This window comes from Cervus canadensis, chromosome 32, assembly GCF_019320065.1.
Source record: "Cervus canadensis isolate Bull #8, Minnesota chromosome 32, ASM1932006v1, whole genome shotgun sequence".
Lineage (NCBI taxonomy): Eukaryota > Metazoa > Chordata > Mammalia > Artiodactyla > Cervidae > Cervus > Cervus canadensis.
This window is the reverse complement of record NC_057417.1, coordinates 217,042-244,224: the sequence shown is the minus strand read 5'-3', so window position 1 is coordinate 244,224 and position 27,183 is coordinate 217,042. Positions and strand designations below refer to the sequence as shown.

General features: G+C 46.9%; 1 protein-coding gene across 1 annotated transcript in view; it reads right to left on the bottom strand.

Moving 5' to 3' along the window:
* Positions 1–3,136, bottom strand: part of LOC122432858 (poly(A)-specific ribonuclease PARN-like) — an 853,726-nt gene extending 850,590 nt beyond the window's left edge. Inside the window, 1 exon segment of the mRNA XM_043455121.1 lies at positions 3,008–3,136. The gene's annotated coding sequence lies outside the window, so the exon portion shown is untranslated.
* Between the last annotated feature and the right edge of the window lie 24,047 nt (positions 3,137–27,183).

The window sequence follows — 27,183 nt, the reverse complement described above, 5'->3', positions numbered from 1 at the left end:
ATTTTGAGATATGTGAAACGAGTGAGAAATCCTTTTATATGTCTTAAACTGGAAGCAATCCATTAGTTGACAAATACATGAAAACCTAAATGGAATAAAATTCTTTTTTACTGAAGCTCCAGTTTTAGTTTGATAAACTATGCCTAGAATTTCAGTTGCATATTACACTAGTTATAAAGCTACATATTCATCTTAATATTCTTATTTATGTGTAATTACATAATATCTAATAATGCCATGAGCATATATAATTACTTAAAAGACTACTCAGTGATATAATCTAAGCCACAGTCTGAAATCCACATTTCATAAACTGCCCCACAGTATCAGAAGACTAAAATTAGTCTCACTAGGGAACTATTAAAATACCCAAATAGATGTATAATTTCTACAGTTTCACAGTAAGGAAAAAAAATTTCCACTTTTGACCTAAGAAGCCTTATTTCATCCAAATCAACCTATGGATGATAAATTCACCTAAGGCCACAAATAACCACTATAAAAGAAGCTTTCAGAAACAAAGTTTTCATATCCTGTTCAAATACTAAGAGTAAGGGGAAGTTCTGTGGGTTTTATTAATAGTTTTTGAGTGTCTAATTACAGAAACAGTGTGGGGAAAAATTACTGCACTACTTAGGTGGCAACTAATTTTTATGAAGAAAAAATAGTCTATACACATTTTAATTAGCTGCAAGACTGGTGTTCTGTCTCTCTTAAAGTACAAATGAGTAAAAAAAAAACTTTCTGGGCTTCCCTGGTGACTCAATAGTAAAGAATCCGCCTGCCCATGCAGGGTTCAATCCCTGGTCTAGAAGATCCCACATACTGCAGAGCAACTAGGCCCCTGCACCCCATCTCCTGAAGTCTGCGCGCCCTAGAGTCGCGGGCTCCTCCGCCACCGACGAAAAGACCAGCGCAGAGCAGCCCGGGCTCGAGGCAACGAGGGAGAAGCCCCTGCAGAAACCAAGACTCAGGACAGCCAAAAATAAACCACTTTTTTTTTAATTTCCTGAATTAAAACTCTCTCAATGTTATCTTCAAGGGACTCCTGCGTCCCCAGCACAGAGGGTATAGGTTCAATCCCTGGTTAGAGAACTAAGATCCCACAAGCGGCAGGGCAGAGACAAAAGAGAAATACAGGAAGTGAATGTTATCTTCTAAATCAGCGCTTACTTTTAAGATGAATTCTTAAATAGCTAATTGGATCCAATTATCTAATCTAGAGTGAAGATAAACTGGAATCCCAGGGTTATAAACACAGAGCTACTCTTCCATGATAGTTTCAAAGATATTAAGATTTTTACTTTGCACTCAAATACTCAGTTTCTAAACATAAAATAGTAAAATTGAACTTTCCTCAAAGAAGTGTTAGATTAAAAGTCTGAATACTGTTCTTTCTTCAACTCAAAAATTATCTAAAAGGGAATTAGCTATGTATTCTATACGGTAAATTACAGTCCTGGAAATTAGCAACATATGAAAATAAACTCACATGTTCCATAGAAATGAGATGATTTGGTGATAAATATTATCGATAACATAGAAACAACTATAGTCACTCCGTGAATCCGGATTACCGTCCAGATAAGACGGTATAAAACTGTATAAAACTCGCAGTATAAGACTGCAGAAGCAAGTGTTCCTTTGAGCTTTCACAACAGGAAAACGCTTAATTCGGTCCTGTTTCTTGCCACTTGCCTTCCCAGTCGGGTTTCTAAACTTTTCTAAAATGTAAAATTAAATTATTTATATTACCTTTAACTCACCTGCAAGGATATTTATGCAGGAAATAATAGTGGAACACCCAAGATTTGAGGAAAAGGTGCTATGGTGTGGCGGTGAGCACCTTTCTATAATGGGGTATGACATTATATGCAAACCCTCCATCACTGGCATCAGCCCACAGACAAAACTCTCCAGAGCCAAAGGGCATCCAAACTGAGTCAACACAAATTTTTAGATTCCCAAGGTCCAGAACGAATTCTCACCTATTCAGAAGCATACTTTTTTAAGAATCGAAGATTTAAAAAAAAAAAAAAAAAAACAACAACCAAGAAGAATTTAAAATCTTTCTGAAGGGCGAGATGGCAAGATACTCTTAAGGTAAACCCTACCATTTCCTTCTGCACTTTTAAATAAAAAAATATTTGCGTACACGCTCAAGAATACACAATGCAAAACGGTGAATCTGGGCAACATGCAAATGGGTCTAACAGCCACCGAGCCAGGACGGGGTCCTTGCAGAGCGGCCTTAATTTCCTTAAGAGAAGATGGATTGGACATTTCTGGTCGGTCGTGGGGGGGCGGGGGGCGAAGCCACAAGAAGCTCCGCTTCATCTTCATTAGAAATAGTAAAGGGCAAGAGGATGAAAACCCAGAGAGCGAGGAGATACGGCGGGAGTAGACGGAAGGGGGGCGCTGGGGGTGGAACCCGGCTTCGAACCGAGCCAGCGGGGCTGCGGAGGACCGAGACCAGGAAAACGGGCTCGGACCGCGGACTGCGGGCTTCACAAAGCGGGGACAACACACGGCCCGCCGCAGGGCGGACGCCGCACGGCCCCCGGCCGCGGGTGGAGGAGGGACCCGCAGGGACCCCGCGGGCGGCGATGATGGGGGGCAGATCCGCAGGGACCCCGCGTGCGGCCGGGCCGGCACTTCCCCGTGACACTCGTCCTGCACTTTCCCGGAGACTTGGTTCCGGGAGCGCTGGACAGGGAAGGGGCGGCGGGCGGCGAAAGACTGGGACGCGAGGTCCGAAGGGGGAGGGGGCGCCGGGGGGAGGGGAGGGAGGGGGAGGGGCGCGGGGCTTCGGGCACCTGAGCGAGGCCGTCCGCGCGGTCGCGGGATCGAGCCCCAGCCCGGGGACAGAACGCTGAGGGGACGCGGGGGGCAGGGGCGCTGACGAGGCCCCGGGGGTCGGCGTCCCCGCGGGCCGTCCGGTCTCCGAACCTGCACCCCCGCCCCGCACAGCGGACCGCCCGGCCACGCCTGTGCCCGCCGGACTCACCCCCGGCGCCGCCGCCGCGCCCGGCCGTTCCAGCTCCGGCTGCCCAGCCTGCTGCCCGCGGCTGGCGCTGTCGCCGCCCCTGAGTCCTGGAAAGTGGAGCCGCCGCCGCCGTGCGCCGCCGCCGCCGCCGTGCGCCGCCGCCGCCGCCGTGCGCCGCCGCCGCCGCCGTGCGCCGCCGCCGCCGCCGTGCGCCGCCGCCGCCGCCCCGGCCGTCCGCGCGCGCGCCCGGGAGAGAGCGCGAGCCCCGCGCCGCCCCGCCCCCTCCCCGCGCCGCCCCGCCCCCTCCCCGCCGCGCGCGCCCGCGGGGCGCCGAGGGAAAGTGAAGTGACAGCCGAGCCCCGCGAGCGGACGGCGGCGGGGGCGGGCGAGGGGCGCCCCCCGGGACGGAGCGCCGGGGCCCGCGAGACGCGGGAGGGAGGCTGCCGGCCGGTCGGGAGGGCCGCGGGCACCTTGACGGGCGCGCGCGTTAAAGGGACGCGCTGCCGGGTGCGGCTCGCCCTGAGGCAAGGCAGGAGCGGCGCTTCACCGCCTGCCTCTGCCGCCCTGGCGACGCCCCGGCTCGGAGCTCTCTCCCGGCGGCTGCGGCGCGAACCCGGGGGCACTCACCCCGGACGCGCGATGCCCACGCGCGCCCGGGGGTGGAAAACTTCCCGCCGGCCGGCGAAGCGGCCCGGGCTGAGGCGGGCTCCTCGGCCGGCTCTGCGGCGCGGCGGGCCCTCCGCCCCTGGGGCCGGGGCTGGGGGGTCCATGCGGGTGGGGGCAGGCGGAAGCTTTGGGAACAGGAGCGGGGCTGTGGGTGACCCCACGACACGGGGTGTGTGTGCGTGTGTGTTTGTGTGTTACTCAGTCGTGTCCGACTCTGCGACCCCACAGGCTGTAGCCCCCCAGGCCCCTCTGTCCGTGGGATTCTCCAGGCAACAATACTGGACTGCGTTGCCATTTCTTCCTCGAGGGGATCGTCCCCACCCGGGGATCGAACTCAGGCCCCCTGCACTGCAGGCAGATTCTTTACCATCTGAGCCACACGGAAGTCATTGGGTCCCCTGAGTAACCATTGAATGAAGTTGCTCAGTCGTGTCCGACTCTTTGCGACCCCATGGACTGTAGCCTACCAGTCTCCTTCATCCATGGGATTTTCCAGGCAAGAGTACTGGAGTGGGCTGCCACTTCCTTCTCCAGGGGATCTTCCTGACCCAGGGGAGTAACCATTAGAAAAGCACAAACCTCTGTCTGCTGTGCAAACTCTGCTTCCACACTATTCCCCCACCTCCACCTTCGCCGCAGGCCCTCTTCCGGGCTGACGGCTGTTGGCTGCCCCTAAACATCTCCTGAATAGAGACCCTGAAGCTGTCTGTGGACAGTGTCCTGCCCAGCAGACCTGAAGACAGCCCCGCGGGGTGACTCGAAGGACAGGAGAAAGTCGAGGTTCCCTGTACATAGGTCTGGAACGGAACACCCTTTTATCAAATGTCATCTTTAAGAACTGACAGGTACTTTGTAATATCCTGAAGATTGCTTCTAGTCTCCATGAATCACTACAGAGCAAAACGTGGGTGTGCTCTTGTATACCAACTCTATGTATCACTCAAGGACATCAACAAACCTGATTACCCTTAAACTCTAAAATGTATATTGGGGGATTAGAAATCACCATATCCTGGGCTTATCATCAATTATGTAGCCATCTATCTCTCACATGCTGCAGTATACTAATAGGAAAAGATGAAATAAAATGCATTGTATTTTTTAATATTTAGAATATGACCTAGATAAGGCATTTCATAGATGGTCTGAAATGTGGTACATAACTTATTTTACCTCATGAAATCCTTGGGTATTAATGCTCTCATTTTATTGACTGTGTTTCAGTATGTTTTGCAGTTGTCTAGTGAGGATACACGACAGAATCCCCACTTCCTAGGTCTCTCTGTTTTCTCCAAATAAGCTAGTCTTTCCTATACTCGAAGGTGTATTTCCTGTTGGTTTCTGTTTGTTCACAATGAATATTTTGTAATAAAGTATTCTTCTATTACAGAAAGTTACTCAAGCCTTTTTCAGTCCTGGTCATTGGCAGCTGAGGGCCAGGCATGCAGCAGTGACCACCTCTAACTTCAAGCAAGGAAGAGGCTTCGTTGCTTAAATGCTGAAACTGTAGTTACTACAGGACTTCATTTATCTGTAGTTTGTTTTTTTAATTGGGGTATAGTTGCTTTACAATGTTCTATTGGTTTCTGCTGTAGGAGGAAGTGAATCAGCTGTATGTATACACACCTCCCACTTGAGTATCCCTCCCACGCCCCACCCCTGTCCCATCCCTCTTGGCCATCACAGAGCACCAAGCTGAGCTCCTGTGCTAAGCAGCAGCTTCCCACCAGCTATGTGTTTACACACGCTGGTGTATAAGTATGTGTATCTGTGTCAGTCACTCAGTCGTGTCCAGTTCTTTGCAACCCCATGGGCTATAGCCCGCCAGACTCCTCTGTCCTTGGAATTCTCCAGGCAAGAACACTGGAGTGGGTAGCCGTTCCCTTCTCCAGGGGACCGCTGGGAGGTGATACCTCATTGTAGTTTTGATCCACATTTCGCTAATAATTATTGATGTAGAGCATCTTTTCATGTGCCTCTTAGCCATCTGCATGTCTTCTCTGGAGAAATGTCTGTAGATGTTTTAGCTGCTTTCTACTATTCGCTGAGTTTAAGGAGGGCATCGTAATACAAATCAGAGTTACCCTTTTCATTGATTTCAAGGCATATTTATTGAGCACCAGGCACTATCTAGGTGATCAGGACGTGACGTTGAACAAAAGAGAAAAATATACCTGTCCTCTCAGAGCCTTTCTATCCTTTACACACAGCATTCAATTCCTTGGCAGATTCTGGTGAGATCTGCCTTCAAAAATATACCTGGAAGTATTCACTTCTTGCCATCTCCCTCCCCACAGCTGATTCCCTGGTCCAAGCCACCAGCATCTCTCAATAACGGCCTCTGACTTGATCTTTCCACTCGCCCACCCACTTCCCCACACACCCCAGCCCCCACGGCCGACCCAACAGTCCTAGTGATCCTTTACCGTATAGGTGAGGTTATTTCTCTCCTCTTCTCAAAACCTCCAGTGGCTTCTTATCCTAAACCAGTCAACGGATGGCGACAGTGGCTGAAGCCACCCCAGGATCTCCCTGCCACCCCAGCCAGAACCCCTCTGACCTCATGAAGTGTGGCTTCCTCCTCTCTTTTCTCCTTCTGGCCACTCTGGCCTCCTTGCTCATATGGACCACACCAAACATTACCCGACCTCAAGACATCTGACTTAGAGTTTGCTCTGTCGTATTCTTTCCTCCTCCAACATCTATTATCTTCCTTCTCTGCTTTATTTTTCTTTTTAAAAAAAAGTTTTAAATTTTGTATTGGAGCATAGCCAATTAACCACCAATGTTCTGATACTTTGAGGTGAACAGCAAAGGGACTCAACCATATATATAGATGTATCCTTTGCTCCCCCAAACTCCCCCCATCCAGGCTGCCACACAACAGTGAGCAGGCTTCCCTGTGCCTCACAGTAGGTTCTTGTTGGTTATCCATTTTAAATATGGCTGCTTTATTTTTTAGATCATCATAATAAATCTGAAATAATATATGAAATAATATATTTTTTGCTTATTTCTTTTAGTCCTCCCCTCCTCCTCTGCTCCTCTGTCCCTCTCCCCTCCTCATATAAGCACTTTGGGAAGAAGGATTTCATTGGCTGGGGGTCATTGCTATATATATTCAATAATACTGGTTGAGAGAATGAAACTGACCTCTTTCGGTTGCTGGTGTAATAGGCATTACTCTAATCTCTTCATTAATAACGTTAACATGCAACATGTTCTTAACCGGTACCAGGCAAAATTCCAGCACTTTATACATATACTAGCTCACAAACAGCCCGTAAGGGTGGTGTCATTCACTCACCCCCCTGTGCAGATGAGAACACCGAAGGGTAGGGAGTGAAGTCACTCGGCCAATCACACAGCAGAGCTGGGATTTGCAATCAGCACTTTGGCTCCAGAGTTAATGAGTGTCAGGACACTTCAGCATGAGTCCAGTGTTAAAAACACAGATTTGTGCATGCATCCCTTTTTTTAAAGATAAGAGAGAAGGACCTACTGAAGGATGCTCTGAAGAAATATGTAAGAATTCAAAGAATTGGCTTGTTTTCCCTTCTGACAAGTACCAAAACCGAGTTATTCACCTGTAAGGAAGGTTCAGTTGGAAGAGCTAAATAGAGTTCTTCCTCTGCCTGTTCAAAGTGAATGGCAGACATCCTCTTTCTCCACCATCCATAGCTCTTCCAAGAAAACTCACAGCACCCTATATCTTAACCCACAAGTTAGAGAGTATCAGTTGAGACAGATGTGTACATAAATATCTTTATAAAGAGCATATACAAATTTTTCTTAGTTGATCTCTCAAAATTTGTAATTACTATTGGATGAGTAATAAAAATTGTTTTGCAAATGCTATCAGCAAGTTTCTGAGTATTTTTCCCCCCTGAGACATAGACTAGATTTTCTGCAGTGAAATTCTGTGCAGGTTGACCAATCACTTTGAAATTGCTAAATTATATGAGGACTTCTTTTAGTCCCACTACTTAGTAGTATAAACATCACACTGAAATTTTTTTAATTCACTTAAAAAGATGGGGTAGAGGGATAAATTGGGAGGTTGTGATTAATATATACACACTACTATATATTAAAATAGATAACCAGCAAGGACATACTGTATAGCACAGGGAACTCTACTCAATTCTCTGTAATAAACTATTTGGGAAAAGAATCTGAAATAAGAGTGGACATTTGTATATATATGTGTATATATATATAACAGATTCACTTTGTTGTACACCTGAAACTAATACATTGTAAATCAATTTACACTCCAATATAAAATATAAATAAATAAACAGAAAAGAATTCTAATTACACCATCCACACCGCATAGTTCTCCTTTCCCCTACCATGAAGCATGTGTTCCCGTTATCTTTTTCTTCCTCTCTTCTCACACCTCATAGAATCACAGAGGATAGAGGAAGATAGGGGAAAGGGAAGAAGACAAGGCCCCAGCTTGAGTCTCATTTGCCCAGCCTAGGATTCAGAATGTCTGGTGTGTGCCTGCTGGTAAAGCAAGCCCTTGGGGAAGACATTACTACGAAGGACCAAGGAGCAACCTAAGAAGACCTGACCATAAGGAAAAAGGGTTTGGAGACTTAGAATGCTGCTCAAGGATGATGAGAACATCCCTCTGGGAAAAGGCAGTTTTAAGCCAGACCAAAATCTGTTGCTCTCTGATTATCCCAACTCAGTCTCTGGAAACTATTAGTGAAGTCCAAGAGGAAGAAAACAGGAACAGCTATTTGCCCATAAACTCTGTTCAACACTATGGGACCCTGGCTTGACAACCATTGCACAGTGGAACGCAAGAGAGGGAGGTGTTGCCATGTTGAGGGAGTTGTCAGAGCAGTGGATGTGGGACCAGCGGGACGATGGCTTGGCACAGTGGGCAGCTGTGGCCCAGGGAGGCCTCCATGGAGCTGGCAGGGGTAAACCATCAATTACCACCAGGATTTCATAGGCTTTGAGGCGTCAGGAAGTGTCCCACTGACAGGATTCAGAAGTAGAAAGAATGGGTTCTGTTACGAGTACATGTGGGAACATACCCGATAATGCCCTGAGAGGATGGGATGGGGCTTCTGAAGCAGCTCAAAGCTCGTGGCAATAGTGATGCTGAAAACCCAGCCTCTCTGCACCAACACCGACCCGAATCTCAGAGACAAAGTTTTGGGTGAAGTAGAAAAGAATGGCTCTATTGCTTTGCCGGGCAAAGGAGGACACACTGGGCTACTGCCTTGAAAAACCGTGTGTCCTCACCTGGGAGGATTTGGTGAGGAGTTTTACAGCAGTGGTTTAAGGGCTCAAGGGTGGGGTTACCGATAAGGATCTGGGTGTGTGTAGGGCCTGCATTCCGTGACCTCCTGTTACACTTTTCTGGTTCCTTTAATCTGGCCTCAGGTGGTCTCTTCCATTTGTTGGGGGTTTTAGTTCTGTAAAGAGCTCAAGTTCAGTTCAGCTTAGTTGATTAGTCATGTCTAACTCTGCAACCCCATGGACCGCAGCGCGCCAGGCCTCCCTGTCCATCACCACCTCTGGAGCTTGTTCAAACTCATGTCCATCGAGTTGGTGATGCCATCCAACCACCTCATCCTCTGTCGTCCCCTTCTCCTCCTGCCCTCAATCTTTCCCAGCATCAGGGTCTTTTCCAGTGAGTCAGTTATTCACATCAAGTGACCCAAGTCTTGGAGTTTCAGTAGCTTTGACTATGTGGATCTTTGTTGGCAATGTGTCTGCTTTTTAACATGCAGTCTAGGTTGGTCATAGCTTTTCTTCCAAAGAGCCCAAAGATACTGTTGTGCGTATCCCTTGAGGGGAACCAGGGCCCTGCCCCAAGGCTGCACTATTGTTTCTTGACTGTGCCTCCCTGGTCTCCACATCACCTTCTTTCCCTGATTAGCTTTAGTTGGAACCTGCTCTTTGGAACTCAGGGAAGGCCATGGAGTCTACTCCTTACAAACAAGGAACAGAGGACACAGCAAGGCTCCCGAGCCCAGGAGCCCCCAGGGTCCAGCTCAGTCTCAGTGGTGGAGAGGATTTTGCAGGATGTCCCATCCAACTCCTACCTCACTTAGAATTCTTTCAAAATAATTTACTTGAATGTCTCTAGAGATGGGACTTCCTACCTCCCCCATAGCCAACTTCATCTTTGGACAGTTTTCACTCTCTTCACCCCTAAATTGCTCCCCAATTCTTTTCTCTTGTGCTTTTGGGACTATAGAGCTATGCTACCAGCTCTCCTGCAAGAAAGCTCTTTCATTATTTAAAAGTGGCTAACATGCCGCCATAAAATTAGAAGATGCTTGCTCCTTGGAAGAAGAGCTATAACAAACATAGACAGTATTAAAAAGCAGAGGTATCACCTTGCTGACAAAGGTCCCTATAGTCAAACCTATGGTTTTTCCAGTAATCAATATGAATATGAGAGTTAGACCATAAAGAAGGCTGAGGGTCTAATTGATGCTTTTGAACTGTGGTGCTGAAGAATACTCTTGAGAGTCCCTTAGACTGCAAGGAGATCAAACCAGTCCATCTTAAAGGAAATCAACCCTGAATATTCATTGGAAGGACTAATGCTGAAGCTGAAGTTCCGTTACTTTGACCACCTGATGTGAAGAGCCGACTCACTGGAAAAGACCCTGATGCTAAGAAAGATAAAGGGCAGGCGGAGAAGGGGGCGACAGAGGATGCGATGGTTGGATGGCATCCCCAGCTCAGTGGACATGGGTTTGAGCAAGCTCCAGGAGACAGTGAAGGTCAGGGAAGCCTGGCGTGCTGCAGTTCACGCGGTCGCGAAGAGTCAGACACGACATAGGGACTGAACAACAACATGCCCATGGGCTCCCCAGGTGATGCAGCGGGAAAGACTCTACCTGCCAATGCAGGAGCTGCAAGAGACGTGGGTTCAGTTCCTGGGTCAGGAAGTTCCCCTGGAGAAGGAAATGGCAACCCATCCAGCATTCTTGCCTGGGAAACCTCATGGACAGAGGAGCCTGGTGGGCTACAGTCCATGGGGTCGGAAAGAGTAGAACATGACTGCACGCCTGAGCACACGACGTGCCCGCTGAGTTGTCTTCTCCCCTCCCCGGAAACATTCCTGTTCTCTCCAGTTCTTCATCTTGTGACACAGGTTTATGTTCCGCCACCATTTAAGTCCCTCTCCTCCCAACACACCCTGACTTGTCTATGTTCCTATTGCAACATATTGTCAGGAACTGAACCCAGTATCCCAGGAGGGGCTGCTTAGCTGAGAGCAGAAGGAAGGTACATGTCATCTGCTATTTGTAACCCAGGAATCCAAACTCCTACACTCCTACACTTCCAAACTCCTACACTCAGTATAAATTCTTCTGATGCTTGAGGATGTTGCTTTTTCAACTAAACGCTAGATTAGGGTCAAAAGAATTTAAAACTTTTTTTTTAATTCGGGACACCCACAGCCCAGGAAACAATTCAGTACATTCTAAATCTTTTTCTCTCCAATTAGCATGCACCCACCATAGGGTTATAGAAAATAAGATTCTTGGCATTAAAGAACAGTGATACATTTTACCTCTTTCAGAGACTCTTGGTTGGTTATCTTAGAAATGCAAGGAGGAAAAGCAATGGGACTGATGTCCTTTTATCCCAAGAATGTGGGGATGTAGCCTCCTTAGAAGATTTCAGATAGGATTGTAATTTTTTGAAATTATGTTAATATCATGTTTTCACTTTAGTAGTAGAAACTATAAATTGATTTCTTTTGAAATTGTCACACTGGGCTTCATCTCCAGAGCACACACAATAGCAGATCATTATTATTTTCTTTTCAACAAGAATTTGCTTTTACCAGCAAGAAAATTTGTTGGATAAATACACTTACATCCAGAACATCTTCTGGCAGAGCCATGAATAATTAATCCAAGCGTGGCTGACTGCAAAGACAACTGTATTACACTAACACTATTAACACTTTGTTGATGAAACTTTCCCCCTCCACATCACAAATTCAACGTGCCAAACATTTCCCATACTTTTCTGTTTCCATTTCTAATAGCTGAGTTGTATATATAAACATGCCTTTATTTGTGTCATGTTTTGAAACACCAGGATGATTCTCACTTCTTTACCTTTGCATGTTATTCCTGAAACGTACTGCTGTGAAATAAACCACTCTGAAAGTTGGTAAGCAACAAAAATCATTTCTTTTGCTCATGAATCTGAAATTTGGCCAGGGTTGGGGGATTGGCTTATCTCTGCTCCATGCAATTTGACTGAAGACTGGACCACTTGTTTTCCTGATGCCTCATTCACGTGGCTAGCAAGTCGGTGTTGGTTGTTGGCTCTGAGCTCAACAAGACTCATAGGTGGGCCCTCGGTTTGGCGCCGCTGAGAGTCTCCGTGGCCTTCTTAGCTTCCTCACAGCATCGTGGCTTGGTTCTGAAAGCAAGCAGCCAAAGAAAACCAGACAAAAACTAAATGCTGGTTTTTAATCTAACCTCAAGTCACTAAGTGTCATTTCTCCATATTGTATTCATGGAAGTCATTCATAAATCCACCCACGTTCAAGGGGAAGGGAATTAAATGTCACATCGTGATAGGAGAGTGGAAACTTCTAGAAGGTTTTATGAGGCTAGAGATATTGCTGCAGCCTTCTTTGGAAAATGCAGTCTACCACAGATGCATCAGCCCCTTCGTTGTGAATCCCCTTTCCCGCTGTGTTCTCTGCGGAGCCCAGTGCACCCCTCAAGGTTTGCCCAGACGTCACTCACCTCTGCTGTGTCATCGACACACACGTGCCGACAGCTCCTCGTCGTCCAATGCCCCGCAGTTCTTTATTTGTATCTAACGTGCGCGGGGGACTCTGAGCCCCTCAGGAACTAGCAGCGCAAACAGCGGTCCTTGGCCCCCTGTCGGCCCTCACCAGCTGCCCGGCGGCCGGTGAAGGCGCCATGGGCCTGGGCGGCCTGCCGCTCGCCGAGCCGTGTCTCCTGTTCGGGCCGCAGTGGGTTCTGACCGCGGGCCCTCGGCGGGCCGGTGACCTGGGCCCCTGTGTACGGCTCCGGCACCCCCAGTGTGGTCCGCGGCCCCGGCGCAGCCGTCACCGGGATGCTGGCAGGGAGGCCGCGCCACGCGCCTGCCCCGCGACCCCTAAATCCACATTCTAACAGGATCCCCGGTGCCGTGTCTGCGTGTTAGAATCTGGGGGGCTGTCTCAGAGGACTCCTCTGGCTCCTTCTGAGGGCCTGGGAGCCCATGTCGCTGCCTCCAGGGAGCAGAGCCGTTTCCTCCTGAAATGGCTCAGACGGAGCTTCTCCTCTGTAGCTGTTTATTCTCTGTGCTGCTAAAAGGGGATTTTGTTTTTAGTGGCTGAAGGGGTGGCCAAAGGGAAGCTGTCTGTGACGGGTGAGGAGAGGAAAGGTTGGAAGTTATAGCCGTGGGCTGGGACTCACACACACACACACAGACACACAGGCGGACACAGACACACGGACACTCACAGACACACACCACACACACACACACACAGGCAGACACACACACACACAGACACACAGGCAGACACACACCACACACACACACACCACACACACACACACACACACAGGCGGACACAGACACACGGACACTCACAGACACAGACACAGACACACAGGCAGACACTCACATACACACAGACACACACCACACAGACACTCACTCACACTCAGATATACACAGAGACACAGACACACACACACACACACACAGGCAGACACACACACAGACACACAGGCAGACACACACCACACACACACACACACACAGGCAGACACACACACAGACACACAGGCAGACACACACCACACACACACACACCACACACACACACACACAGACACACAGGCGGACACAGACACACGGACACTCACATACACACAGACACACACCACACACACACTCACTCACACTCAGTTATACACAGAGACACAGACACACACACACACACACACACAGACACACAGGCAGACACACACACAGACACACAGGCAGACACATACCACACACACACAGGCAGACACACACACACAGACACACAGACACACACCACACACACACACACACAGGCAGACACACACACACAGACACACAGGCAAACACACAGACACACACAGACACACACCACACACACAGAGACACAGACACTCACATACACACAGACACACACCATACACACACTCACACTCAGATATACACAGAGACACAGACACACACACACACAGGCAGACACACACATACACACAGACACACACCACACACACACACACTCACACTCAGATATGCACAGAGACACAGACACACACACACAGCTCCTCCTACCCCCTTCATGGAAAGAGAAAAGAGCAGGTGGTGGACTGCCATCTGCCCCCTTGTCCAAGCTCACAGGCAGTCCTCTCTGGCAGGATTTTGACAGGGCTTATGCTGAAGTTGGAGAAGGCAATGGCAGCCCACTCCAGTGTTCTTGCCTGGAGAATCCCAGGGACGGGGGAGCCTGGTGGGCTGCGTCCATGGGGTCACACAGAGTCAGACACGACTGAAGTGACTTAGCAGCGGCAGCAGCATGCTGAAGTTACAGTTCAGCAGGAGGAGAACGGCCGTCTTGACCAGACAGTGTTTAGCTTTCCAATCCATGAATGTGAAACGCCCTTTCATTTACTTGTGAAACTATTGGTCAAAGAGTTGTGTCTGATTCTTTGTGACCCCCCAGACTAGAGACCTCCAGGCTCCTCTGTCCATGGAATTCTCCAGGCAAGAACACTGGAGTAGGTTGCCATTTCCTTCTCCAGAGGATCTTCCCGACCCAGGGATTGAATTCAAGTCTCCTGCATTGCAGGCAGATTCTTTACTGTCTGAGCTTACCCCCACCAGGGGAGCCCTCTATTTACTTAGATCTTTAATTTCTTTCAATGATGTTTTATAGCTTTCAGGGTTCAAGGCTTGCATTTCTTCTGTTAAATTTGTTCCTAAATATTTTGCTGTCTTTGCTTTTATTGTGAAGGAATCATTTTCTTAATTTCAATTTCTGATTTTTCATTGCTGGCATATAGAGATATTAATTTTTGTTCATTGCTCTTGTAATCTTATTAAAGTTCTTTAGGAGTTCCGGTAAAATTTGAGGGGATTGTTCTGGATTTTCATACAGGATCATGCCATCTGCAAATGAAGATAATTTTACTTCTTTTTTTTTCCCAATCTGGATGTCCCTAACTTAAAAAGAAAATTTTTATTGCACTATAGAAGCCAGTGTAAGGTTAAATAGCATTGGCAAAAGCAGACATCCTTGCCTTGTTTGTGATCGGAGAAGGAAAGCATTCAGTATTTTAGCATTAAGTGTGATGTTAGCTGTGGGGTTTTTATAATGTCCTTTATCAGGTTGAGGAAGTCCTATTCATAGTTTCAGAGTTTCTGTTATGAAGGAATGTTGGATTTTTTTCAAATGCTTTTTCTGCGTCTATTGAGATGATCATGTGGTTTTTGCATTTTATTCTATTGATCTAATACATCAGAATTCTTTCTTTTTTCCCCCCATTTACTCTGTGTCATCAGGAATGTTTAGGGCTTCCTGAAGTTCAAAGCCAAAAGCTGTTAAAGTTTCACTTCCTCTCTTTGTCTTGGAGGCAACTAATTTTCTACCTTGAAATAAAAGAATCTAATTGTCAAATGTTCCTGCCAGCCTCCTGCTGGGGTAAGTCTAGTTTCTCTTCCCTCTCTTGAACTTTCAGTTATCTCAGGTCTTTGTTGAAATATTATAAAAAGAATTAGACTTCCGAGGAGCAAATGGGTATAAATTGATATAAAATTTAAAACCTAATCGGGTAAAACCTACCTTCAATCTACCTCCTTCTCTACCGACACTTATGAAAATCACCTGCAGGCAAAAGGAAAATGTCTCCAGAGATTGCTTGTCTAGAAAACAGTTGTAGAAACACAGGTGAGGTCTGGAGGACAGAGATGATACTGTATAGATAAGGATTCTGGAAAGAATGTGGTTGGGTGAGTACATTAATGATGTTACTCAGGTTCTTCACCCTGATTGATAATAGCCAATATTTACTGAGGGTTCACTCTGTACTGGGACAGTTCAGAGGGCTCTAAATAATCTCATTTAAATATCACAGCACACTATGAGGTGAGCATTGCCCCATTTAACAGCAGAGAAAACTGAGTCACAGCTTAATCTGGCACCTTGTCCAAAGCCATACATTTAGTAAGTGCTGGAGCCCACGTGGCTTGACTCCAGCCTACCCACCGAATCTCTGTGCTGTTCCAAAACAAAGCAAGGGAAGGGTTAATCCTAGGTTCCAGTACTTTGCAGCTTCGATGGGACAAAAGTCCATGTCCCATACACAAACAAGACTCCAGCCTTTACCACTCAGTCTGATCCTTACCAGCAAAATCGACCCCTTAAGCTCAGTATCAGGAGCATTGTGTGTGTGTGTGTGTGTGTGCACGCACACACACGCATATGTTTAAGAAGACAAATGCATGGTTAGTCACTCAGTCATGTCCAACTCTTTGCGACCCCATGGACTGTAGCCCATCAGGCTCCTCTGTCCTTGGAGATTCTTCAGGCAAGAATACTGGAGTGGGTTGCCATGCCCTTCCCAACCCAAGGATCAAACCCAGGTCTCCCACATTGCAGGCGGATTCTTTACCAACTGAGCCACAAGGGAACCCCAAGAGCCCTGGAGTGGGTAGCCTATCCCTTCTCCAGGGGATCTTCCCAACCCAGGAGTCAACTGGGGTCTCCCGCATTGCAGGTGCATTCTTTACCAGCAGAGCTACCAGGGAAGCCCAAGAAGACAAATAACCTATTTAAAATGTGCAAAAGACTTTAGCAGATACTTCAGAAAAGAAACTATATGAATGGGAATAAAAAGCACACAAAAAAATGCTCATCATCATTAGTCAAGAGAGAAATGCAAAATCAGATCACCATGAGACATGGCTATACACCTATCCAAACGACTAAAACTGAAAACACTGGCAAGAGAGTGTACGAGGATGTGGGACAAGCGGGACGCTCATTCATTGCTGGGAGGAATGTCAGTGAAACCACCACTTAGGACAGCCGTTCAGCAGCTCCTTGTAAAATTAAACACAGTAATTCCATTCCAAAGTATTTGTTGTTGTTCAGTCACTAAGTCGTGTCTGACTCTTTGTAACCTCATGGGCTGCAGCATGCCAGGCTTCACTGTCTCTCGCTGTCTCCTGGAGCTTGCTCAGATTCATGTCAATTGAACTGGTGATGCTATCGAACCATCTCATCTTCTGCTGCCCTTTCCTCCTCTTGCCTTCAGTCTTCCCATGATCAGGGTCTTTTCCAGTGAGTCAGTTCTTCGCATCAGGTGGCCAAAGTAATGAAGCTTCAGCTTCAGCATCAGTCCTTCCAATGAATATTCAGGACTGATCTCCCTTAGGATGCACTGGCTGGATCTCCTTACTGTTTAAGGGACTCTCAAGAGTCTTCTCCAATAACACAGTTCAAAAGCATCAATTCTTAGGCGTTCAGCTTTCTTTATGGTCCAACTCTCACTTCCATACATGACTACTGGAAAAACCATAGCTTTGACTAGATGGACCTTTGTCAGCAAAGTGATGTCTCTGATTTTAATATGTTGTCTAGGTTTGTTACAGCTTTCCTTCCAAGGAGCAAGCAAGGTATTTACCTGCCTCCTCCCCAAATTAAAATATACACCCAAGAAAAATTGTACACAGTAAAAGCAACTTTCTTCATCATACTTCCAAAGTAGAAACAGCAGAAAAGTCCCTCAATAGGGCAATATCCTTACATGCAATAACATCAATAAATATCAAAAGCATTCTATTTAGAGAAAAAAAAGCCAGACACAAAAAATATTCGTGGTATAAGTCCATTTCTATGAAGCTCTAGAGCAGGCAAAATTTATCTGTAGTGGCCAAAAGCAGGTCAGTGGTTTCCTGGGACTGGAAGATCAGGAGTGGGGTAAAATTAACTGAAAGGGGACAGGAGGGACATTTTGAGGGCGAGGGGTCATCATATGTATCTTGAGTGTGGAGAAATTTGTACAGGTGTGTATTGTCAAAAGGGCTTCCCCGGTGGCTCAGCGGTAAAGAATCTGCCTGCAATGCAGGAGACGCCGGAGACACGGGTTCCATCCCTGGGTTGGGAGGATCCCCTGGAGGAGGAAATGGCAACCCACTCCAGTATTCTTGCCTGGAGAATCCCATGGACAGAGGAACCCCGTGGGCTGTAGTCCACAGGATCGCCAAAAGTCAGACACAACTGAAGTGACCTAGCCCGCACGCAAGTCGCTCAGCTTCAAAATGAATTAAAAAAAAAAAAAAAAGAGACTGCCTGCCGTATATCTGCCCCGCTGGTGTCTGTTGGAGAGTCATTCATTCTATGGCTACATTTCTATGCGCATTATTTTGTCTTTCCTTTTTCCGTTTGTTGAACTTACTCTCTTTAAGGGAATGAGAAGGAGAAGGTCAGGGAGAAACAGAAAGGTGGGTGGGATAGGGTGAGGGGCCCGGAAACATTCAGACGTGATTAATTGCTTAATTATGTTGTAAAGAATTTACTGCTGAGAAAGAAGAATGCAAAGTCCTTATAGGGGTAGGGAGATGGGGGCTGGGGTGCTTAGAGGTCCCAGAGCGGGCCTGCCACCTCGACGTAATTATTTTCTTTTCATGAGTGTGTCCAGTAGCTCTGGGAAGGGCTGTACCTCAGTGTCATTAATTTAGCATTTATATCCTGTGTAACAAACCGTAGCCGTGGCTATCAAATGTAAATGTGCACAAGACTCTGGTGATGAAATGCAGATTCAACCCATGTAGGGTCTGCCTTTTATGGTTGGATACACTTTCTCGGGGGATGATACTTCGAAAAACACTGACCTGGCCTGTTATAGGTGAGAATGAGAAAGTGTCTTTGTTTTTTTTTTTAGTGATCTGCAAGCTTTTAAAAAAATTTTATTTTCTATTAGACTGGAGTTGATTTACCATGCCGTGTTAGTTTCAGGTGTGTACATCAAAGTGATTCAGCTACACATAAACATGTACCAATTCTTTTTCAAATTCTGTTCCCATTTAGGTTATTGAATATTGAATATTGAGTAGAGTTCCCTGTGCTATACAGTAGGTCCTTGTTGGGTATTTTCTATACAGTGCAGTGTTACTGATACTGAAGTGGAAGCTCCAGGAGTTTGGTCATCTGATGCAAACAGACGACTCATTGGAAAAGTCCCTGATGCTGGGGAAGATTGAAGGCAGAAGGAGAAGAGGGCGTCAGAGGATGAGATGACTGGACGGCAACACCAATGCAATGAACATGAACTGGGGCAAACTCTGGGAGATGGTGAGGGACAGGGAGGCCTGGCGTGCTGCAGTCCATGGGGTCGCAAAGAGTCAGACACGGCTGGACGACTGAGCAACAACATCAACAAGTGTGTATATAGGGCTTTCCAGGGGGCGCAGTGGTAAAGAATCCATCTGCCAACGCAGGAGATACGACTCAGGTTTGAACCCTGCGTCAGGAAGATCCCCTGGAGAAGGAAATGGCAACCCACTCCAGTATTCTTGCCTGGAAAATTCCATGGTCAGAGAAGCCTGATGAACCATGGGGTCACAAGGAATTGGACACAACTGAGTACATACACAGTGTACGTATATGTTAATTCCAAACTCCTAATCTATTCCCCAGCCCTTTCCCCTTTGGTAACCATGTTTGTGAGAAAGCATCATGTTGATAACTGTAGTCCCTCCAGTGGAAGGAAAGACAAAAATGGCCAAAAGGAACCGTAGATTCAGGAAAGCATCAGTGTCTATCTCAGTAGGGTACATGTTTGCCCGGTGTACGCATGCATAGTGAGAGAACGCTGAATGCGCTGAGAGAGAGGTTAGGGGTTGGGAGTCTCCTGGCATAGAAACATATACCCCACTACTTATCACACTGACCCAGACCTGCTTTAGAGTTTATTTTCTTTACTAGCACGTGCCTCAAATCCTTTTTTCCCAAAGCCCATCCAATCTGTAGCAAATGTGAAGCATTTGCTGGCCTGTTCCCCTAATCCATCATAGTACAAAACAAAAAGATACAAAAGTCTGGGTGGATAAAGGAAATCAATACCCGTTTCCTGTTCTTTACCTTGAGATCCTTTGTCTGGTTTCAGGATGCTTCAACAGAATGAGAAACATAGCTGGAATTCCCAGTCAAAATCAGATAAAACACAGGTGATAAGACATTGTGTCTCTTCTTTCCGCAGATAAGAAATTTGAGTTATACCAGGGTCAAATTGCTGAGCCCACTGCAGTATTTTAGTGATTAGAGGCTTTTTGTGCATCATAGTAATTTATAAACAGTCATAAGCTATTTCAAAACAAAGCAAATATTCCAATAACAGAATGTTAGCAAAATAAGGCAAAAAGTGAATTCGCCACAGATTACAGGTAATCCTATATACTTTCCAATTTAGAATGTGACTTTTTTTTAAAATCCCTGAATACTATTAAACTCTAGGTCCCTGACCAAATGTCAATATACTTATGCTTCCCACAGTTTGTTCATCAATAATTTCTAACCCGATGGCCTCATAAAACAGTCTTTGCAAAATACTTTATAAATTGCCTTTAAGTGGTCTATGATTTTTTAGTAAATGTTTTAAAAAGTATGTAGATCTCTTATCTAGACACTTAGAACATTGCACACTTAATACACAGATACTTCTTTTTCAAGTAAATTACGAGGATAAAGAGAATAATCAACAGAGCATTTCATTTTCAGTGGGACATCAACATTGCTACTTGGTATCATAACCTAAGTCCTTTCTTCAAAATGGTCATATGGTAGAAGAGAATAAACCCTTTCCTAAAAAAAAAAAAAACAAAAAACAAAAAACAAAACCCTTTCCTTAGCCTTTGTAAAGAAATGTGTTCAGTATCATCCTTGTAGACAGGATCAATAAAGTTATAGGAGACCCTAGAAAAAGGTGAAGAATGCCTCTTTATAGCAGGTGTAATAAAGCTATTTGTCTGCCTAACAGCGCCCTCTTCATATCTGTGTGTGGGAACCAACACTTAAGTGTGATAAAACTTGGCTTCCTTTTGTTTTGTTTACCATTATAAGAGGAGGGTTGCACCCTCAAATTGTTGCCCATAAAAGGGGGGATTGCCTAAAACCCAAGGCCTTAATGGTGTTTCTCCTATTATGAGGGTCGCTCTCAATTTTAAAATTTCGAACAAAAAAATACTATTTGGGAATCAGCTGTTAGCCTGAAATGATTCTCTTTCACATGAGCCTTAGATGCTGACAGGAGTCACCTGATGAAACAAGCTAAAAATTTTAAAAGAAGATAAATACTTTTAACACTGCAATAATTACTATTAATATTACTGGGAGTATGACTCCACAAATACTCATATTGGGTATCATTGTAAAAGCTCTTTAAAATTACCCTGAAAAGCAATTCATAAAGTTATTGCGTTGAGGAGACGCATTTACAGTGCATCCACTTACAAGATGAACTAAAAAGAAACTTTGCCAATGTTGGGCCAATAAGCATATGGGATTTAGGAGACATTCTCTAATAGCATCATCCGTGGGTTTTAAAAGTGCCGTGTTTCAGACGATGCATTCTGTAAAACTGTTGGATGAAGCTAGGATTGGTTCTCGTTACGACAACGACGCTGTGTTTTGTTCATCTATCGATACTTTAGGATTGTCATGATCCAAAAAAAAATCATTGCTTGTCCTCAGGAAAAGGGTGAATGTCTGTGTTCTTTTGTAAGCATTTGCTTATAAGAGAATGCGTCATCACGCTGAGAAAGGAGTGATTAGCCAGTTTGATTACTTCCCCTTCCCACACGGAAGGATAGACGGTGATGAAGCAGTGAAGCGGTCAGGTTCAGCTGCAGTCTGAGTGAGTCCCCCGTGAGCTTATTAAAGGCTGACCGACCCAGACTTCCGGCTCTGAGTTCTCCATGCACAGCCTCGTCCATCCACTAACCGTGCTAATGGACACGAGCTACCTGCGTGCTTTTGTTCCCAGTAAAACCAGCAACACTATCTTTGCTGAAAGATTGCCCCAGTGAAAGTGAAAGTTGCTCAGTCGTGTCTGACTCTTTGTGACTCTGGTGTCTGACTCTTTGTGACTCCGTGGACTCTACAGTCCCTGGAATTCTCCAGGCCAGAAAGGAGTGTGTAGCCTTTCCCTTCTCCAGGGGATCTTCCCCACCCAGCAGATGCAGACTGGATCGAACCCCGGTCTCCCACATTGCCACATTGCAGGTGAATTCTTTACCAGCTGAGCCGCCAGGGAAGCCCAAGAATACTGGAGTGGGTAGCCTATCCCTTCTCCAGGGGATCTTCCCGGCCCAGGAATCGAACCAGGGTCTCCTGCATTGTAGGCGGATTCTTTACCAACTGAGCTACCAGGGAAGCCCCAGTGACTGGAATTCAATTTGCCTGCACTTGGGGAGTTGGGATGCCTAAGAATTTAAGTTTTCCCTGATGGGTATGAGGGTATAGCTATGACAGCTTCCTTCCTTGCCCATTGAGGGGTCAGCTTTGACGAAGTACCTCTACTATCAGCCAAGCTCCCCTGCAGAACTGAGCCAAAGTGAGCGGGGCACGACACGGCTTGCTAACCGTGCTGGCCTTCCTTTCCTGCTCTCTGGGAACAGTTCCTAACAAATCACTTAAATCTTCATGTCAGGGTCTTTCTCTAGGGAACCTCTCCTCACACAAGCAGTTCATTGCAGATCCTTGTCAGGGCCCTTGCCTGGGTCACTGCGGGGCAGGCTGCACAGCGGACTAGAGCGACGACCACCGCTGGAGCAGGAAAGGAGAAGGGCTTTCCTTTGGAGAGTGAAGGTCGCCCAGATGTCTCCTCCAGGACCCACACGCCCAGGTCCCCCCGCACGTCTATCTCCCCCCCACCCCGCACGCCCACACCTCCCCCGCACCCATGTCTCCCCCCCGCCGTCCCTGCGCACCCACGTGCACCCCCCTGCGGGCCCACGTCCCCCCCCACCCACGTGCACCCCCCTGCGGGCCCACATCCCCCCCTACCCACGTGCACGCCCCCCCCTCGCGCACCCACGTGCACCCACCCCCCTGAGAGCCCACGTCCCCCCCGCACGCCCCCGCCCCTGCCCCCGTGCGCGCTCACGTCCCCCCCGCCCGAGCGCCCACGTGCACGACTCCGCCCCCCGCCGTGCACCCACATGAACCCCCCCGCGCGCACCCACGCCCCCCCCTCGCGCACCCACGTGCACCCACCCCCCTGAGCGCCCACGTGCACGACTCCCCCCCCACCCCCCGCTCACCCACATGCACCCCCCCCCCACGCGCCCACGTCCCCAGCGGCTGGGAAGCCTGGCAGCTCACGTCCTTCTCTGGGAACCACCATTAAGCAAAGGCCCGCCCTCACGGCAGTCCTGTTCGATGTGGGAGTTCAAAGGCCAGACTCCCCGCCTCCCTGTGGGACCCCTCTGCAGAGCTAGCCCAATTTCACAGCTCCTGGCCCGTCAGCTGAGGACTCTGCAGCAACTCTTTGTGACCCAGTCTCTCCCTCTGCCCCACGCTGCTTTTCTTAGTCCCCACAGGTGGTCTCAAGGGCACTCTTCCATAAAACTCATGGTGGGGAAACTATCTCAAAGCCTGTTTCCTGGGGAAGCGGACCTGAGACATTCTTCACCCCAAAGAGAGAAGAAATGCCTGGACTCCAGGGTTTAGTGATGTCTGCAAACAATGGCTCTGAGAAGTGGCTTGCCCAGGGTCACAAACCTGCTAAAGAGCGAGAGTCTGACCCCACCTAAGTTTGAATCTGGATTCTTTTCCATTTGTGCATAAAACACCCACAATGTTTGGTTAAGTTTTAGTTGTGAAGATCAGTAATGAGTTGCTTTTATTTTCATTATTGAATAGTATATAACAATATTTATTTACTTACTTTTATTTTCCTAATGAAAACAAGTACTAACTAAATACTCTTCAGGATGGTGGACCACGTGAACTTTTCTCTACAAAGCACACGTCTCTTTGTTTGTGCTCCCACCAAGATCGAGACAGGTGTATTCTGGCAGTCAAGACTCAGAACTGCTTTCAGAGCAATACGGAGTGCTCTTAGGATAAGCTTCTGTAACCGGGACGAAAGTTTCCATCATGTACTAATGATAACATTTCCCTTCCCTTGGGAACAAATGCCCAGGACAATAACAGCTTAAGGGGAGAATGTTCATTAGCTGCCCAGACAAGCTGCAGTCCACTGCAGTTAATGACAGAAGATATACAGGGAGCTGAACACTGGGTAAACACACACACACACACTCACACACACTCACACACAATGGGTCCTTGCCTCCCTTATTGGGTTCTGTCAACCTATGAGCAAATGGGACAAAGTAAAAAACGTTCATTAACTCATCTATTGTGACTAGCCATGTTAGGACTGCAGAAAATGAATAGGATTATGCCCTGTGTTTTACCAGATATGACAGAGTATCAATAAAAAGAAAGACATAATCTCCTCTGCTGTGAAGCCTTAGAAGAAAATAAATTCTGAAGAACATGTTCTTGATAACATTGAAAATTAGGTCAACAGTATTTTATTGATATTTAGTAAGTGTATTTCATTAGTACTGTCGAGATGGGTGAGGAAGTGGTGAAAGGGGAGAATGAAACGTTCTTCAGGGAATACAGATTTGGTAGCAAGAATGACAGAGATTGATCACTCTACTGCTGATTGGCCTTCCCTAATTGAATTGATTTTCTAACCTACTGTGGCAAGTCTTCTCTCCTGAGTTCCTGGATGTGGAGTGCCAAAGTTTTGTCACTGTCCAATGAAACTTTCCTACGGGCGACAATCTCTAGGCACACCTGGCCACTGAGCACTTCAAATGTGACTAGTACAACTAACGAACTAAACGTTTGTTTTGATTAACTTAAATTTAGATAGCTACATGTGGCCAGATGGCTACTGCAGCTTACAATTATGCGACAAGTGAGAACTTTACTTCTAAGCATTTACTCTCGGATTCATTTCAGATATGAAAATGACTTTCTTTGGGATGTCCTATGCTAGGCCTGGGCTTCCCAGGTGGCGCTAGTGGTAAAGAATCCGCCTACCAGTGCAGGAGTTGTAAGATGCGCGTTTGATTCCTGGGTTGGGAAGATCCCCTGGAGGAAGAAATAGCAACCCACTCCAGGATTCTTGCCTGGGAAACCCATGGGCACAGGAGCCTGGCGGGCTACAGCCCATGGGGTTGCAAGGAGTCGGACATGATTGAAGTGACTGACACGCACATGCTAGGCCTGTTTGGGATATGCTTTCCGCTTTATATATATTAGCTCATTTAATTCCCAGTGTAAATCAATGAGATGGTTACTGTTATCAACCCTAGGTCGGAGGCAGCAAGTCTGCGGTGCAGAGACTGAGGATTTTGTCTGAGCGGAGATCCAGTCTTGGCTGTTCAGGTGCTAAGGCATCATGGTAGAAAGAAACTGCTCAGCGTGAGTCAAGGAGAGATCTGAAAAGGTATAAGAAGCGTGAGGGAGACTGAGAGTCTGGGACGCGGGCAGAATGCCACGGTTCCACGGGGAAGGGATGAGGGCTGCGCTATTACAGAATTAGTCATAATTAATATAAAGATGGTGGCCACTAGACACGTATGGCTATTTAAGTATAAATGCTTCTATTAAAGTTAAATCAATCTCTCACTCACACTGGCCACAGCGCAAGTGCTCCAAAGCCCGCTGTGGTGATAATGACTGTATTAGAGGGGAAGCAGGACATGTCCATCACCATGGAAAGTTCTGTGGAACAGACGGAGTCAAGGGCTGGTTCAGGATGGCTCTATCTCCCGACCACAGAGGTGGTGAAAACCCTGACGAAAGGTGAACATCTCTTTCATCTTTCCCCAAGTTACCAGCAACGATCGTTGATTTCATGAACGCTCTGTAAAGTAGGAAAGGACCGCTCTTCCAGAGCAAGATGACGCGGATACAGGACGTACAGTAAGGCCTCCTACTTATGGACCTCCAAGCTGTGAACTTTCAAAGAGGCGAACACGTGATCTCACGCCCAGTCACGTAAGTTCACACATCTGGTGTACGTGGTCACGTGGGTGCACCCCCCTAAGGGGCTGTGCTTTGGGGTACTTTATGTACGGTACTGTGAACAGTACAGTAGTGCTGTGTTTGTATTTCAAGCCCAGGATGTCGGGAGCAAGTGTCAAGCCGCAGTAATGCAGCTGGTTTGTTATCATTCTTTAGTTGTTCAGTCATGTCCAACTCTCTTGCAACCCCATGGACTGTAGCCCGCCAGGCTCCTCCATCCATGGAATTCTCCAGGCAAGAATATTGGAGTGGGTTGTCATTTCCTTCTCCAGGGGATCTTCCCCACCCAGGGATCGAACCCCGGTCTCCTGCATTGCAGGTGGATTCTTTACCATCTGAGCCACAGAGGAATGTGCTAAGTGACATGATTAGGAGTCGATAATGAAAATCCAGACTGTGAGAATATCCATAGGTCAAATAATCCAGTTTTTTCAGCAAATATATTGAAGGAGGGGAAGTAAAGATGGAGGAGAAGTAAAGATAGAGGGGAAACCCAATAGAATAAAAGGGACTTAAGAGACAAAGTCGATTAAAAATGGATCTTGGTTGGCTCCTAATTCGATCACAAACATTAAATAATATAGATAGCTAATTTTTTAAGTGAGATAATGCTATGGATGTGTTTTAAGAGATATTGAAATATTCATGGGTGAAATGAATGTAAATATTTCTGAATAAGACATTAGGATATGCTCTGAAATAATTCAGAGAAGGAATTCCCTGGCGGCAGAATGGTCAAGACCCGGCACTCCCACTGTAGGAGGCGTGGGTTCAGTCTCCGGTCGGGGAACTAAGATCCTGCCAGTTGTGCAGCGGGGCCAGAACAAAAACAAAATCCCCAAAATAGTTCAGATAAAAGGAAGTGGGTAAGGAGTCAGATGAAACAAGATTCATCCTAAGTTGATACCTGATGAAGCTAAGTGATGGATACCAAGTCATTATACTGATTTTCCAACTTTTTTTATGTGATTGAAATTGCCCACTAGAAAAAGTAAAACATTTTTCAATTGTGTTCAAAAATGCACAGGTTTTGGCTTATCTCAGGGGCCAGCCAACTGTGGCCCTCAGGTGAAATCCAGCCTGTTGCCTCTCTCTGTGAATACAGTTTCATGAGAACACAATAAAGGACTTTGATCACGCACACATTGTCTGTGGCTGCTTTCAAGCTGCAGTGAAAGAGCTGAGTAATTCCAACAGGGACTGTGTGACCTGTAAAGCTTAAAACATTTGCCATTTGACTGTTTACAGAAAATGCTGGCCACCCCCGGTTTACATGAAGTTGAAAATTGAGAAAAGAATTATGTCCTATAGAGAATCGTCCTACCAATGCAGGAGATGCAGGAGACGAGGGTTTGATCCCTGTGTGGGGAAGATCACCTCGTGGAGGAAATGGCAACCCACTCCAGCA